Below are 15,557 nucleotides of genomic sequence, written 5' to 3'. Positions count from 1 at the left end.
AAATAGTTAAAAATAAACCATAAAAACTTTTTAGACACGAATAAAAACAAAGAACAAAATCTAGATTTTTCAAAACTAGCAAAAACAATTATAAATAAATTACAAAAAAAAAAATCTATATGGGTACGGGTTTATTTATATGGTTCAGTTGTGTTTGTACTTTTTTGTTTTTTCCCCCCTTCCCCTCCCCATTTGTATACACTGAAAAACGCAACAAGGCCGCTAGAAAAACGCTTTTGGCGTTTATAATTGCCGATCAACGTTGTTGTTGTTGTCTCGATTATGGTTGTATGTATGTATGTATATTGTTATTTTTATTGTCAGCTTTTTCGCGACTCTTAAAAAAAAAAAAAAAAAAAAAACAAATGGCATTGCACGTGTGTGTGCGAGAAAGCGCGAAAGTGATAGAGAGGAAAAGCAATAGTCACTTCTTTCTTTTTGTCATTTCTTAAGGTTTGTCATTTTTCCCTTTGTTTTAAATGCAAGCGTTAAACCGTAATTATTTATGATTAAATATTTCATATCATCACAATACAGTAAATATTCAGCCATAAAACCTGTACCATTTTATGCATTTAGCTGGGCCTTTAATAAGCTTTCACTGTACCAGAAAAAGCAGTTAGAACTGCTTTGTTTAAGAGAGCGAGTTGCCCAAAGAGAGCGAGCCAAAGAGAAACGCCGAGCTGACGTCGTCGTTGCTGGCCGAAATTTCAACGTGGTTTTCTTAGGCATTTTTTTTTTTTATTTTTTTGTAGTATTCCTTTCTTTTGCTTTTTCTTTTCAAGTTGTTGTTATTTTTATACACACGCCGCCTGGCATTTAGTGGCTGTGTTTTAGGCGTGATTATGAAATCGGAGAATGTCGAGACATTACGCAAAAAAATATACAACAAATAACAACACGAACAAAAATGAGAAAAAATTAAATTTGCCAAGTCAAAGTGTATTTTTTCATTGAACAAAAAACCAATTTAAAATTTAAATTGTAAATCTTTCTCTTTCAACGTTTCTCGATGTCTTTGTATCTTTGCATTTCTTATTGTTATTGTTGTTTTCAACACACACACACTCACTCACACACACACACACACACATACACTGTTATTTTTATGTACCGCTTTTTACATTGTCTATTTTTCGGTTTCCTTTTTATTTATATTTATTTTTTGCATCTCCTTTCAGCTCTCACACATACCTCCATACAAGGCGTTCTCGGCGTTGTTGTTGTTCCCGTTATTTGTTACACACTCAAAAAAAAAAACAATGAATATTTGTTTTAATAATTTAAGAACTGATTTCAAAGAAAAGTTTTATTTCTCATCTAGATTTTTGTAAATCTGGATTTCGGAATGGAAATTTCGACTTTTTTTTTTTGTTAATCTCGAACCGTAAAGCACGCGAGCAGACAAACGAATGAAGCGAAGCGGCGGCAAACGCAATTGAAAAACCGACACATACACATACATACACACCAGCTCACGCACACACACACACACATGTAGTACACCGCCGCTCTCAGAGACAAAGCTTTCATTGTGCCCGAGCCAAAGAGAGTGAGAGAGAGCGAGCGAGAGCGAGCCGGCAAAGCGAGTAGGGAGAAAAACAAAACAAAACAAATAAAATAAAGTAAAAATAAATAAAAGCCAAAGCAAAGTCAAAGCGTCGTAAACAAGCTGGTGAGTAGTATATGCATATAACAGTGTATACACTGGCATACAGTAAACGTTCTTGAAACGTAAACGACGATTTTTTTCATTAGGGTATTTACGTAATTTTAGGGGAAAACAGCTGATTAGTTATTTACTTTATTTACAGATATTTAAAGTCACAAATGTGAATACGATTTAATAGTTTCTTACTAACTATATCAATGGTGTTTGCTGTATGGGTAAGTGAGTGATGTGCGTTCGCGCATGACATTGCCATTTATTGAAAAGTCAGCTACAAAAACCAAAAACAACAAAAAATAATGATACAAAAAATAAGTAGAAAGAAAACAACAAAAAACAAAACTTTAAAGCTTACTCTCTGCCAGCCTCTTGGCTCACTCACAACATAAACAACTTTTTGAAAAGGATCACAAATAACAACACAAATGAGGCACAACAAACAGCTGTTTGGGCTAGGCTTAAGCTCTCTCACGCGCTCTCTTTCTTTTAACCGCTATCTCTTCAAAACCTCTCTTTGGCTTGCTCTTACGCTCTTAAACACCAAAGTGACTCACAAGTGCTATCTGTATTTTTCATTACAAATCCGCCAAATGTTTATAAATAAATAAATAAAAAATGGCACATCAAAGACGACACTGTAGTTATTGTTTAAAATGAGTTCAGTAAAAAGTTTCCATTGTAAAGCCAATTGAATTACGGCTCAAATGGTGGCAACAAATCAATCAAGGTGAGAAATAAACAACATTGGTTTCTCCTTACAAACAAAAAAATAAACAACAATATATACAAATAATCATAAACATATTTATCTAAAGTGGATAATTAAATTAATTAAATAGCTACAGCAAAAAAAAAAAGAAAACAGAGACACAACTAAAGCGAAATATATTAATAATATAGCGACACGTGCGACTAAAAAACCAAAAAAGGGGGGGAAAGGGGGTGGCACACCACGAAGAGAGCCAAAGCGGCGAGCGGTAAAGCAGGAAATACACAAGAAGTCAAAATACAAGCAAACACACACACACACACACACACACACACACACACACACTGAGAGAAAAGGCGTGAGCAAATATTCCAAAAACAATCAAAGCAGCAACAACAATAACAACTTCGACTGCAACCAGGCATTTTATGGTACAGTAAACACTCCCAATGGGTGAACTATTGCTAAAATGCAACAAGGAATAACTATAAATTTATACATTTTTATATACTTTAATTTCAGTCAGAAGCTTAAAACTAAGTCAAGAAGTCAATTCCGACCCTATAATATATATTATTATTATATATATTCTTGATCAGCATCTACAGGGGAATCTTTTAAGCCATCTCCGAGCCAAAAAAATTTTTTTCAGAAATTTCCCATTTTTTTAAAAAAAAGGAAAGGGGTTACATCATGAAAAATTGCAAAAATCGGCCAAAAATTTACATTTTAAATGGAGTATGCAGTTTTGTCAACCGGCTAAAAATTAACATACTGCCGATTTCCGAAATGAAATTAATGCGTTTTTGGCCAAGTTATGACATTTTTAAATTTTGATTTGTGGAAAAATTTCATATAAAAATATTGTTAATATCGGTATAAAAATGGTAATGGACCTTCAGTCAGAAGCTTAAAAATAAGTGAAGGAGCCATTTCCGACCCCATAAATCATATATATTCTTGATCAGCATTAACAGGCGAGTCAAACTAGCTATGTTACACAAAAATTAAATTTTTTCGAAATTTTTCAATTTTTATAAGGGGTTACATCATTAAAATTGTCAAAAAATTCATAAAAATTTGAATTTTTAAACATTTTAAACTGAGTATGCAGATTTATTAACTTATTAAAAACTAACTAAGAACAGCTTTCCGAATCGAAATTAAAGCATTTTTAACAGAGTTATGAGATTCTAAAACTTTAATATTTCATATAAAAATATCAATAAATATCGATTCAAAAAAAGAGAATATTTAAAGCTTTTACTTTATTTTCTTCTTGCTTTATTTTAATAATGTTTATGTAAGTTTTCGCTCTGCAGGAGGCCTTACTATAGTTTTTGTATATGTTTATTTTTTTCGTGGCTTTTTTTTAGTAGTGCCGCTGTTGCTTTTGTTGCTGTTGCTGCTTAACCATATTTAATTTTAGCAATAGCAGCGGAAAATTGAACAACGACGGCATTGTCGCTGTCGCTTATGTACCTATATCCAATCCTATATTTGTTGAAAATAAAAATAAATTTATACAACTTTTTCCCCATTCCACAGGCGCACGCACAACACAACGAAATTGGTGATGATGATGATGAAAATGAAAATGCCGAATGTTGTAGAAGAGAAAATCCAAAGAGAGCTAAGACCAGCGAAAGAGCGTCAATAAAAAAGTAGCCGGCTTTTTGGGCAAGCAAAAAAATAAATAAATAAATAAATAAAAAATAAATAAAAAGGTGAGAAAAAAATCAAGGGAAGGAAAAAGAAACTGCAGTTGAAGAGACAACAAAAGACACAACAATAAAAATCGAAATATAAATGTATGTATGACTGTGTGAAAGGCATGTATTTTTATGTATTATGTACAAACATACATACATACATAAAAAACTTATGTGCATTAAGTGTACATACTATGTACGAATCAGCACACACTTGCGGTTACCAAAATAGTGACTCTTAACTAAGAATATATCTAACAAGATGTAAGAATATGTAGCAATATTTTAATCTTTACGTTGAATTGAAAGGTTTACATTTTTATTTTAATATAAATTAAATTAAATAATAAATTAATAATAATAATAATAAATAATAATAATAATAAATAAAAATAATAAATAATAATAATAATAATAATAAATAATAATAATAAATAATAATAATAATAATAATAAATAATAATAATAATAATAAATTAATAAATTTAAATTAAATTAAAGTCTGAAATCTATTTTACTATTAGTTAATTTTTTTTTTTTAATATTTTCTTTTAATATAAATATAATTTAAGTCTGATACCTATTTTACTATAATTTCATTTTATTTTAAAAAGAAGAATAGTGGCTTTTAACTTAGAACATGAAGTAATTTTTGAATCTTTAAGTTGACTTGAAAGGTTTACATTTTTCTTTCAATATAAATATTATTAAAGTCTAAAATCTATTTTACTATTAGTTAATTTTATTTTGAAAATATTTTCTTTCAATATAAATATGATTAAAGTCTAAAATCTAGTTCACTTTTATTTAATCAAATTTTAAAATAAATTTAATAAGAGTTCAATTGTATTGAATACATTCCCTTCAAGTTTTGCTTGCAATGTACAAGCCTTTCTATAGTAACGGTTTCTTTCAGTATCTAACGGTTGAATTTTGGAGACAAGTTTCGTATCTTTTCTTGAAATGAAAAACATGTAAAGGTTAAGTCGAATTTACTAGCTATTAAATATACCTATATATAAATATATTAATTTAATATTACTCCGCTTTAAATTAAGAGGTTTCATTAAGAAAGTATGAAAGTACAAGTACATAATCCTTTATAAATGCAATGTATTTATGTATTAAAATTTGCACGTGTTGCTTTTGTACATTTTGTTTTCAATTTCTGTGTTGCTCTGGCATTTAAGGTGATGCGATGTGCGACGAACAAAATAAAATAAAAAAATGAAATAAAATAAAATAAAATGCTGTTGCCAGGCGCAAACCTGGCAGCAAAAAAAAAACCCCCGAGGACTACACTTTGCTGTCTTACCTTTCCAACTGACAGATTTTGGTTTTATTTCGGTTTATATTTGATTTCTATTTTGCTTTCTTTTTTTTTGTCTGCAAATTTCAATTTCAATTGATTTCGTCCGTTGCCATCAACCGAAATAAACCCATCATGTGTTCTTGGCTTGTGCATTCACCAGATATCTATCTATATATATATATGCTGCTATGCTATGGTATCTATATTCTCTAGAGTATATATATTTTATATTCTCACTATTCTTCTTTATTTTTATATTGTTTTTTTTTGTTTTTTGCTCTAAGCAATTACACAAGGCGACGCCTGTGTGCAAGAACCACAAATTGGGTCAGCCGCAATTAAATACAACTAAATATAGCCAAAGCGCACATTTCCCTCTTCACACAAAGCCACAAAAACAAAACAAAACAAAACGACAAGTTATAAGCATCGAGGAAAAATACAATAAGTAAAAAATAATAATAATAATGAATAATGAGTGTTGACCGAGCAGCAGAGTTGTTTACCCTTTTTGCTGAGAGAGAGAGAGAGCACTGATAACACTGAGGGAGAGAGAGAGATGGATCGGTGGCGTATACGTGATGTGTGTGGCTAAATAAGGGACGCAAGGAGTGTGTGAAGAAGAGGGATATAGATGCAGATGCAGATGCACTTGCAGATGAGAAATAAACAAAAACAACAACAATTGTTGATCACAATTGCACTCTCGCTGCTGCTGCTGCTGCTGTGCACCCTACAAAAGTGTCGCCGAACCTGAGCTAATGGGAACTATATCATTGAATTCACTTTTGTATAAAAAAAAAACAAACAATATTGACCACAGTGGATACTAGCTAAAGTAAACAGAAATTTAATATATAATATATATAATATATTATATACTAATATATTATATATTCTCCTATAGTTTAATTATTATTAAAATAGATTTATGTTTTATAAAATGTCTAGGAATAGGAAAGAATAGGAAAGAAAAATATTCCTATATAATATATAAAGATATATATGTATATATATAACAATTTTAAGAAGAAAATATATATATATATATCAATATATAAAGATATATTATATAGGTTATACCTATAGTTAATTTATTTTTTAAATTGGTATATTATTCTAATAGTTAATTTATATTAATAAGTTGTATATTATTCGCATAGTTGATTAAAAATTTGGTATATTTTTCTTGTAGTTGATTAATTTTAAAAATTTGTATATAATTCTTATTGTAAATTTATTTTAAAAATTGATATATTATTCTTATAATAATTTTATTTTAAAAATTGGTATATTATTCTTATAATTAATTTATTTTAAAAATTGGTATATTATTCTTAAAGTTAATTTATTTAAAAAAAAAAATGGTATACTACTCTTATAGTTAAGTTATTTAAAAAAAAATTGGTATATTAATCTCATAGTTGATTAATTCTAAATTAATTCTAATTTGTTTTAAAAATTGGTATATTATTCTTATAGTTAATTTATTTTAAAAATTGGTATATTATTCTTTTAGTTAATTTATCTTAGAAATTGGTATAGACTTTATAAATTATTTAAACAGCTAGGAATGCGTCTCAAAAGAAATATTCCAATATGATGTATAGACTCTGTAAGAAGGTTATAATTTGCTGATCTACTAATTAGAAGTTAGTAGATATATTCTCTTATAGATTAATTATTAGTAAAATAGATCTATGTTTTGTAAATTTATAAAATATCTAGGAATAGGAAAGAATAGGAAAGAAATATAGGAAAGAAATAAAGGAAAGAAATATTCCTATATAATATATAGACTCTGCAACAAGGCTATAATTCGCTGAATTCCTAAATAGGAATTTAAGTTCCAATAACATTTATTTCACAAAAAAATCTAGTAGGCGAATGGAGAAATTTGTTTTCCTCTCATGTTCTTTTTGTAGCGATCTTAACCCTAAATTTGGTAATAAATCTTATAAATCTGTCATTTAAATCGAATTTAAGAACTAACAGTGAAATCAGTTGAACCTAGAAAGGAACCACAAAATTTATAACCCCTTGCATAGAAAATTCATCATACCTCAGTTAAAAAAGCACTAATTTTAATTCGGAAAGCTGTTCTATGCTAATTTGTAAAAGGTTAATAAATGTGCATACCAAACTTTATATTTTAGAAAATTCAATTTTTTTTTTAATTTTTGGCAATTTTCATGATTAATTTCCTTTATTTAAAAAAATTGGGAAATTTCTGAAAAATTTTGTTTCGGTCGGAGATGGCTTAAAAGATTCCCCTGTTGATGCTGATCAAGAATATATATGATTTATAGGGTCGGAAATGACTCCTTCACTTTCTTTTAAGCTTCTGACTGAAGGTCCATTACCATTTTTGTACCGATATTAACAATATTTTTATATAAAAATTTTACTACAAATCAAAATTTAAAAATCTCATAACTCAGCCAAATACGCATTAATTTCAATTCGGAAAGCGGCAGTATGGTAATTTTTAGCAGGGTAACAAAACTGCATACTCAATTTAAAATGTGAATTTTTGGCCGATTTTTGCAAATTTTCATGATGTAACCCCTTTCCTTTTTTCCGAAAAATGGGAAATTTCTGAAAAATTTTATTTTTCACCGAACATGGCTAGATCGATTCAGTTTTTGATGCTGATCAAGAATATATATGATTTATAGGGTCGGAAATGCTTCATAGTGAAGTTATAATAAAGTGCTGCTAGATTTTAGTAAGGGAATTTATTCTCCTCTCTCACAAATACTTTCTTTCCTAATTTTTATTAATCAATCTAATCCACTCTCTAGAGTGTTCACTGTAGCCTTTAAGGTGCGTGCTGGCAGATGGTTAGCAATGGAATGAAAACTTTCAACAAACACTAATGTGTATGTTCGATTGCCGGTGTTGTGCCTCTTCTCCTCATTTTGTTTGTTTGCCACACACCGTCACCTCGCACAGTGGGCCTGCACAGTGGGCTGCCCTTCAAGCACACACACACACACACACAGGCAAAGCTATAAACGTTTTCCACTAATTAGCACATTGAAAACGTCCGAGAGACCTGCAACTAACTTGGCAGTAACAAAAGCAATAGCAACAAAAGTGGAAAATAAATAAATAAATAAATAATGCAAATACAACGAGGAACTACACGTTATTTTTTCGTTAAACATTTAGTTAAATAGATGAATTGATAATTGATGAAAAATAGGAGCAAGACGGCGCCGTGAAGCGTTACGTATACGAGACGTTGACCAGCGATTAAGGTTTTCTTCTATTTGTTATATTTTTCATATATGTATATATGATTTTTTAATTTAATAATTTGCATAGTGCATTGAATGATGATGATAGAAAATGTGCTAACAGCAGAAAAAACATTTCGCTGAGAACAGGTGTACTGGTGAATAATAATGAGAATTTCGGGGGGAATTTATAATGGAGAGAAATATAAGGAGAGATATCTGTTATTATTCATCAACAATTTGAAATCATTGCGGTTTATTTATGAATATTTAAAGAACAAACTTGAGATGATTTATTAAAAACAGTTTCGAATTAATTAAGCCTGTGTCATAAGGATTAAGTCATTAAGTTGTAAAGATCTGTCCTAACTCATTTAGACTTGCTTTTAAATAATGAAATCTAATCTCATTTCTGCTATAATTGTTTGTTAATTTTACTTTGTATTTGGATTCTATAAATATGAACCGAATTTCAATTGAATTTTGTACAATTAAATTGAATTGTATTTCGAATTCCGTTGCATTCATTGCGTTGCTCTATTTTCTTTGCCTCAACTGTTGTATAAGAAGGCAACAAACTTGTCGTTGTTTTTTTTATTTTACTTTAGTTTATTTTTTATTTTTATGTAGCTTTTTTGTTTGCATTTTTGCGCACTATTTTGCTGCCGTTTTAAGTTGGTTTGTACTACGCTCCCGATCTGCCAGTGTATGTATATAGCTTGCTATATCTTATCGCGCTAAAAACACAAAAGTGAGTGTGTGAGTGTGTGTGCGGTTAGTTCAACAATGTGCCATACAGTCAGTGTACATAATTATTTTCATTTTTTATGTAATCAACAAACAGCACAAACGCCTCAGCCTCTCCTCACAGCAATTCGTCTTCTATGCTGAGGTTTTGCTTTCAGGAACAAAAAAATAAAAAGCACAACACACGCGCCTTATAGTTATGGTCAAGAGAATAGGAGTTGGAAAATTGTATAAAAAATAATGCAGATTTACTGATATTTTAAGTAAGCGCCTTATAGTTATGGTCAAGAGAATAGGAGTTGGAAAATTGTATAAAAATAACACAGATTTACTGATATTTTAAGTAAGCGCCTTATAGTTATGGTCAAGAGAATAGGAGTTGGAAAATTGTATAAAAAATAATGCAGAATTACTGAGATTTTAGGCAAGCTCCTTATAATTATAGACAACTAAATAGGAGTTGGAAATTGCAGAAAAAATAATTCAGAATTATGATATAGAATAGAATAAATGATACAGTTGGAATATTGAATAAGAATAATGCAGAATTACTGAGATTTTAGGTATAACCAATTACATGATTACACTTCTAGCTCAAGTAGAATAATAATTTAAGTTTTTCTTCAATTCATATACAAATTGTATAAGAATAATGCAGAGTTACTGAAATTTTAGGAATAACCAATAACAGGATTACATTTTTAGCTTAAGTAAATTAATAATTTCAGATTTACTTCAATTAATATACAAAATATTAATTTCTATCTCCATTTCCATATTATATATGGCATTAAAGGCTTGTTCTAAGCCGGTAATATATAAACATAATATATAACATAAAACATAACATAAACAGTACCCAGTACAAAGTCTATTCTAACTCTAAAACATTTAAAAAACTTCATAAAATTGCTTTAATTACTATTGTTTAAAAGCAAATTAATGTAAATGGACATAAAGTCACAGTCAAAAACAATATAAACCTGCTCCAAATTATGACAATTCGAATTAAAGTTTTTCATAAATTAATAAAATTATCAAAGATATTAAAAGTTGAAGTTTTTAATAATTTATAATCTATATTATAGATATTATAATTGTGCAAATATTTGTATTATTTCCATTACCTAAATATCTAAGCAAGTATTTCCATAGGTTTTCCTCATGTTTAAATCACTTTTCCACTATTATTTAAACTATTGACTATTGTTAACATTTTTTATTGAGTAAATTGAAAAAAAAAAAAAAAATCCAAGGCTATTAAAGAGAGTGTGAGGGGGAAAGGGAGAGAGTGAGAGAGCAAGAACATTGGCAAGTTTTGGCAGCACGAGTTTCCGTTTGAATTTTCTGTTGTGCGTCGTCGTCTTGCGTGCCGACACAACACCCACCTACACACACACACACACACACACACACACATCTGGGTGTGTGTATATGTACATACATATATTCATCAGGGTAAAAAAAACTACCAACTAAGGCAAAGAAAACGTCGGAAATGTTACGGCCGATATTCAATTAGTTTTTAATCCAGCCCAGCGTCAAGGAATTTCAATTTTCAATTGGTTTTTAAGTCGGAAATTGCCACCACACGCACACACGCAACCAAAAATAAATACAACAAAAAATAAAAAAATAAAAACAATAAGAACAAACAATAAACCATACACACACACGCATTCGCATCGGAGGAGCTTTTTAAGTTTCAACTATTCATTCGATCGATTTTAACGCACAATGCATAAAGCTTTGCCGATAATTGCATAATGCTAATGGAGATTCAACTACAAGTTGGTATATTTAAGAGAATATTTAAAGCTAAGATATTGAGTTATACAAAAAAATATATAGGGTTTTGATTCAACATTAATTAGATATTATTTATAATCATAGAAGACTCTAGAATTGTTTTAAAGAGCTAAAATCTGAAGAGTTAGGATACCTAGAGTTAGGATCTCTAAAACTAGAATCTCTTCAGTTAGGATCTCCAGACTTATAGGATACCTAATTTGAATGTCAAGAGTTAGGATCTCTAGACATATAAAGAGTTAGGATATCCAGAGTTAGGATCTATAAAAGTTAGGATTTCAAGAGTTGGGATCACCAGAGTTAGGATCCTCAGAGTTAGGATCCTCAGAGTTAGGATCCTTAGAGTTAGGATCCTTAGAGTTAGGATCCTTAGAGTTAGGATCCTTAGAGTTAGGATCCTTAGAGTTAGGATCCTTAGAGTTAGGATCCTTAGAGTTAGGATCCTTAGAGTTAGGATCCTTAGAGTTAGGATCCTTAGAGTTAGGATCCTTAGAGTTAGGATCCTTAGAGTTAGGATCCTTAGAGTTAGGATCCTTAGAGTTAGGATCCTTAGAGTTAGGATCCTTAGAGTTAGGATCCTTAGAGTTAGGATCCTTAGAGTTAGGATCCTTAGAGTTAGGATCCTTAGAGTTAGGATCCTTAGAGTTAGGATCTCTAAAACTAGAATCTTCCATATTATGATCTCTAGAGTTATGGGTTATCAGAGTTAGGATTTCAAGAGCTATGATTATCTAAGTTAGGAACCCCAAAATTCTAATTTCGAAAGTTAGGATCTGCAGAGTCAGGATAACCAGAGTTACAATCTCTTATACTATAACCTCCCAAGTTAAGATCCCCAAAGTTAGACTTTCTATAGTTAATATTTATGATTTCCAACTAAAGTTAAATATTGGACAACAAATCCAATGCTTAAATCAATCTTTATATCTCCAATGTTAAGTTCTCACGTGATCCTAAATCCCCATGGCTTTGATTTCGATCTTTGGATGATACAATAAAAATTCAGAACTATGCAAGACGGTTACCTTTCGAGGAATATACACAAAAAAAATTATACAAATAAGAAAAAGAAAAAAAAAGTAAGCCAGGCAATAGCGAGGTCGCTTTATCAAGACACGACGCTATATATGACGTGTATATGTATATATATATGCTATATAGCACCACTAACAACAACAAATTAGCGTCTCGGTCAGATAGAGAAAGAGAGCGAGCGAGAGGGTAGATGATTGGGGGATAGAGATCGCTATATAAGGGGGGAAGAAAAAAGAGAGCAAAGCAAAGCAGAGCAAAGAGCACTATTTAGCAGCAGGGAGAGCAACAACAAATCACACGATCGTAAACTTACACATGAATTATGCACGAGAAATAACAAAAAAATAAATAAAACGACGCCAAAATAAAGCAAGTGAAGAGCAACTCAAATGGTATTAACTCAGGGATACCCTTTAGATATATGTATAATATAAAATAATTATAATTTGTTTTACTTTAAGAGGTATAGGTCTTGGAAAAATTCACTATTACTTTTCAAACTAATTAACTAAGAGACTACGCCGAAAATCGCCTGAATAATGCCAAATTACAGGGTATTATATCAACTAAAAAGCGCTGTCAATATTCTGCGCCTCTCTTTTTCTCTCCTTCTGCTCAAAATCCAATGTATTTTCTTGCTGACGCAGCGACGGCGACGCATTCTCCCTCTACCTCTCCCTTTCACTCCCCGCCAAGTGTGTGTGTTGTGTGTGTGTTGTGTGTGTGCTTGTGAGGGTAACAGGCCAACGCGAAACTGAGAAAAAGCGACAGCAAACTACAGTGAAACACCTAAACACAAGGATTAAGAACTTTTTAAAATAATTTCGAAAACAAAGTCTTAATTTGAATCTCAAATATGGAATAATTTTCAAAATATATTTCCCAGTGATTGTGTTATCTATGTACTAAGGTTAATGTAATATATTTTAAAATATATATAAAATATATAATAAATAATATAATTTATAATAGAGAATTTTTGAATGCAATACATTTTCAGAATTTTATACAAAGTTCTAGTTTTAATATTTTGCCCATTAAGAAGTTCTATTGTAGTCTTAAAAAATTATATGTAATACACACAAAATATAGCTTTTAAAATACCATTTTAAAAACATAAATTAAATAGCTTTTTAATTTTAAATTAAATGTATTTTAAAGAACTTTGTAGGGTAACTTCCTGAAGATCCCTAATTTCCTCAAGAAATACTCTTTAATCTCTACTCTAAGATGGCTGAATTTTAAAGCAATAACATTTAATTTTTTATTAAAGAGGGTTCAGAAAAAGGGTGTCAAAATATTCAACATTTTTGGGGAATTCGCATCAGAATCTCTTTGGTGGGGAAAATAACCCAGATTTTGATTGATACGCGTGTGTGGTGAGCTTATATAAAATGAGCCAACAGGTGGCGACGCTTTCAATTTCCAAATGATTGATTACGCGCCACTCTCAATGGGGTCTTATGTTCCAAAATTTCTAGACATTAGTGTTGGGCATAATATAACAATAAATATTTAATTAATTTAAAATAAAGTACTAAAATCAAACTATTAATTTACATTTTAATAAAGATATTAACTAGATGTAATATAATCATTTTATGGTACCAATAGATTACTAATACACATATATATGAATAAAATAAATAAAACTATAAGAAGGCAAGAAATTGGATTTTAAATAAATACGTAAGCAATTAAATTGGAAATTTTCTAACATTGATTTTTGATTCAAACTTCCTTTTCTTTCATTTTACAAATATGTACAAACATATGTATATATATTTCAAATATCTTTTTTATGCGGGTGGATCTCGCCTTCCTTTTAACTACTTTCAGTTCCGCTAAACCGCCCCTATCCTTTTCCTTTATCTATAGGGATCATTGATAAATTTCGTTATCGCTTTTGCTTTTTGCCTTTTTCCCAAATTGTCCCGTTTTTCATTAACATTTTACAGGGCAAAGCGGGGGGGCGTACAAGAAAGAAGTGAAAAATAACAGAAGCAACAGAAGCAAAAACAATAATAACAACAACAAGGCGGGGGACCCGCACACACACACACATACACACTCGCACTCAAGCACGCACATTTTGGTGACAAATTTGTACACAAACACAGTGACAGGCCGCAGCACTAAAAATATTTCTTCGATTTCAAGCAAAACTGTTTTTTGTGTGTTCTTTTTTGTCTGTTTCTTTTTTTTTAATACCACGTTGTTTTTGCGTAGCTTTTTTCGGTGATTTCCTCTTTTTTTCGCCGTGTTTGTTTGAGTTTTTCTTGTTGCTGCTTTCCCTCCGGTTATTTATTTTGCTTTGCACTCACTGCTGTGTTGTTGTTGTTGCTGCTGCTACTCTCTCTCTCCCGCCCGCTCTCATTTCTCTGTTATTCTCTCTTCGTGCGGCGTTGTGGGCGGCACTTGCAAATATATATTTTTTTTCGCCAATTTGCGCTTTTCGGCTTTTGTTTTTCCTTTTTTCCTTCCTTCTTGTTATACTCCTTATTAGTTTTTTTTTTTTGTAATTATGACACTAATCGCACAGTTGACAAAAAAAAAGATGGCTGTATTAATATGCAAGGCATACGTACTCAATTTTGGGGCATCAATTGGCTGCTTTGCTTCGATTTTCTTTTCTTGCAGCTTTTAAATGTTCACTCCGTAGATGTTCACTCGTATTTGTTGTATTTGTTCGATTGTTTTTTCTCGTTAGCTGATACTATTTAACTTCACAGTCACTTTGGATGAGTTTTTCGCTTGTCCGCTGCGCTGAAAGGCACAATGCAAAATGAAATGCGGGAATGCGAGAATGCCAACGAGACGGGCAGCGCAGCGCGCAGTCTGCGGAGGCGGCGTCGCAGTCGCAGTCGCCGCAACGAAACAAACAAAAAGCAAATGCAAAGACAATTGGAGATCGCAGATCGTTTTTTACACGTTTTCCAACGATTTTCGGGTTAATTCATTGCCAGTTGCCAAACAAAAACCATATTGTAACATATAAAAATTAACTTGATCAACTAATTGAATTGGATTTTGATTTGTTTTCGATACAAAAAACCCACACACACGGCAGGAAAAAACACATGGCAGCTCTGCCGCTCTCTCTTGCTCTCTCTCACTGACTTTGCTGAGAGCTCGGGAGAGCGTAACGTAAGCGCGTGGCAAACACATGGTTTTTGTTTTTGCCAAAACGTAGATGTAGTAGAAGAGGAAGAAGCAGATGACGAAGCAGCTAGCGCTTACAGTTACCTCGCCTCATTGCGTTGTTGTTCTTTCGACCATTGGCACAGTGGCACGAAGTGTGGAAAATACGTAATGTTAACTA

At 31.1% G+C, this 15,557-nt stretch overlaps 1 protein-coding gene across 5 annotated transcripts in view; it reads right to left on the bottom strand.

Annotated features, from left to right (window-relative positions):
* The window catches only part of CHES-1-like (Checkpoint suppressor 1-like), a 33,054-nt gene that overhangs the window by 16,251 nt on the left and 1,246 nt on the right, over positions 1–15,557 (bottom strand). The window contains exon 1 of one of the 5 annotated variants that reach the window (XM_086832893.1): positions 14,824–15,047. The exons of 1 other annotated variant lie outside the window; for it this stretch is intronic. The gene's annotated coding sequence lies outside the window, so the exon portion shown is untranslated. Of the gene's footprint in view, positions 1–1,194; positions 1,497–14,446; positions 15,048–15,557 lie in introns of those variants that run through there. 3 more of the 5 variants (XM_020950205.2, XM_086832897.1, XM_086832894.1) reach the window with 3 other exon arrangements.

This window comes from Drosophila serrata, unplaced genomic scaffold (assembly GCF_035046125.1).
Source record: "Drosophila serrata isolate PLE 108 unplaced genomic scaffold, ASM3504612v1 contig_251, whole genome shotgun sequence".
In the NCBI taxonomy this organism is placed as follows: domain Eukaryota; kingdom Metazoa; phylum Arthropoda; class Insecta; order Diptera; family Drosophilidae; genus Drosophila; species Drosophila serrata.
The sequence above is the reverse complement of the archived record's forward strand: the minus strand, read 5'-3'. Positions and strand labels throughout refer to the sequence as shown.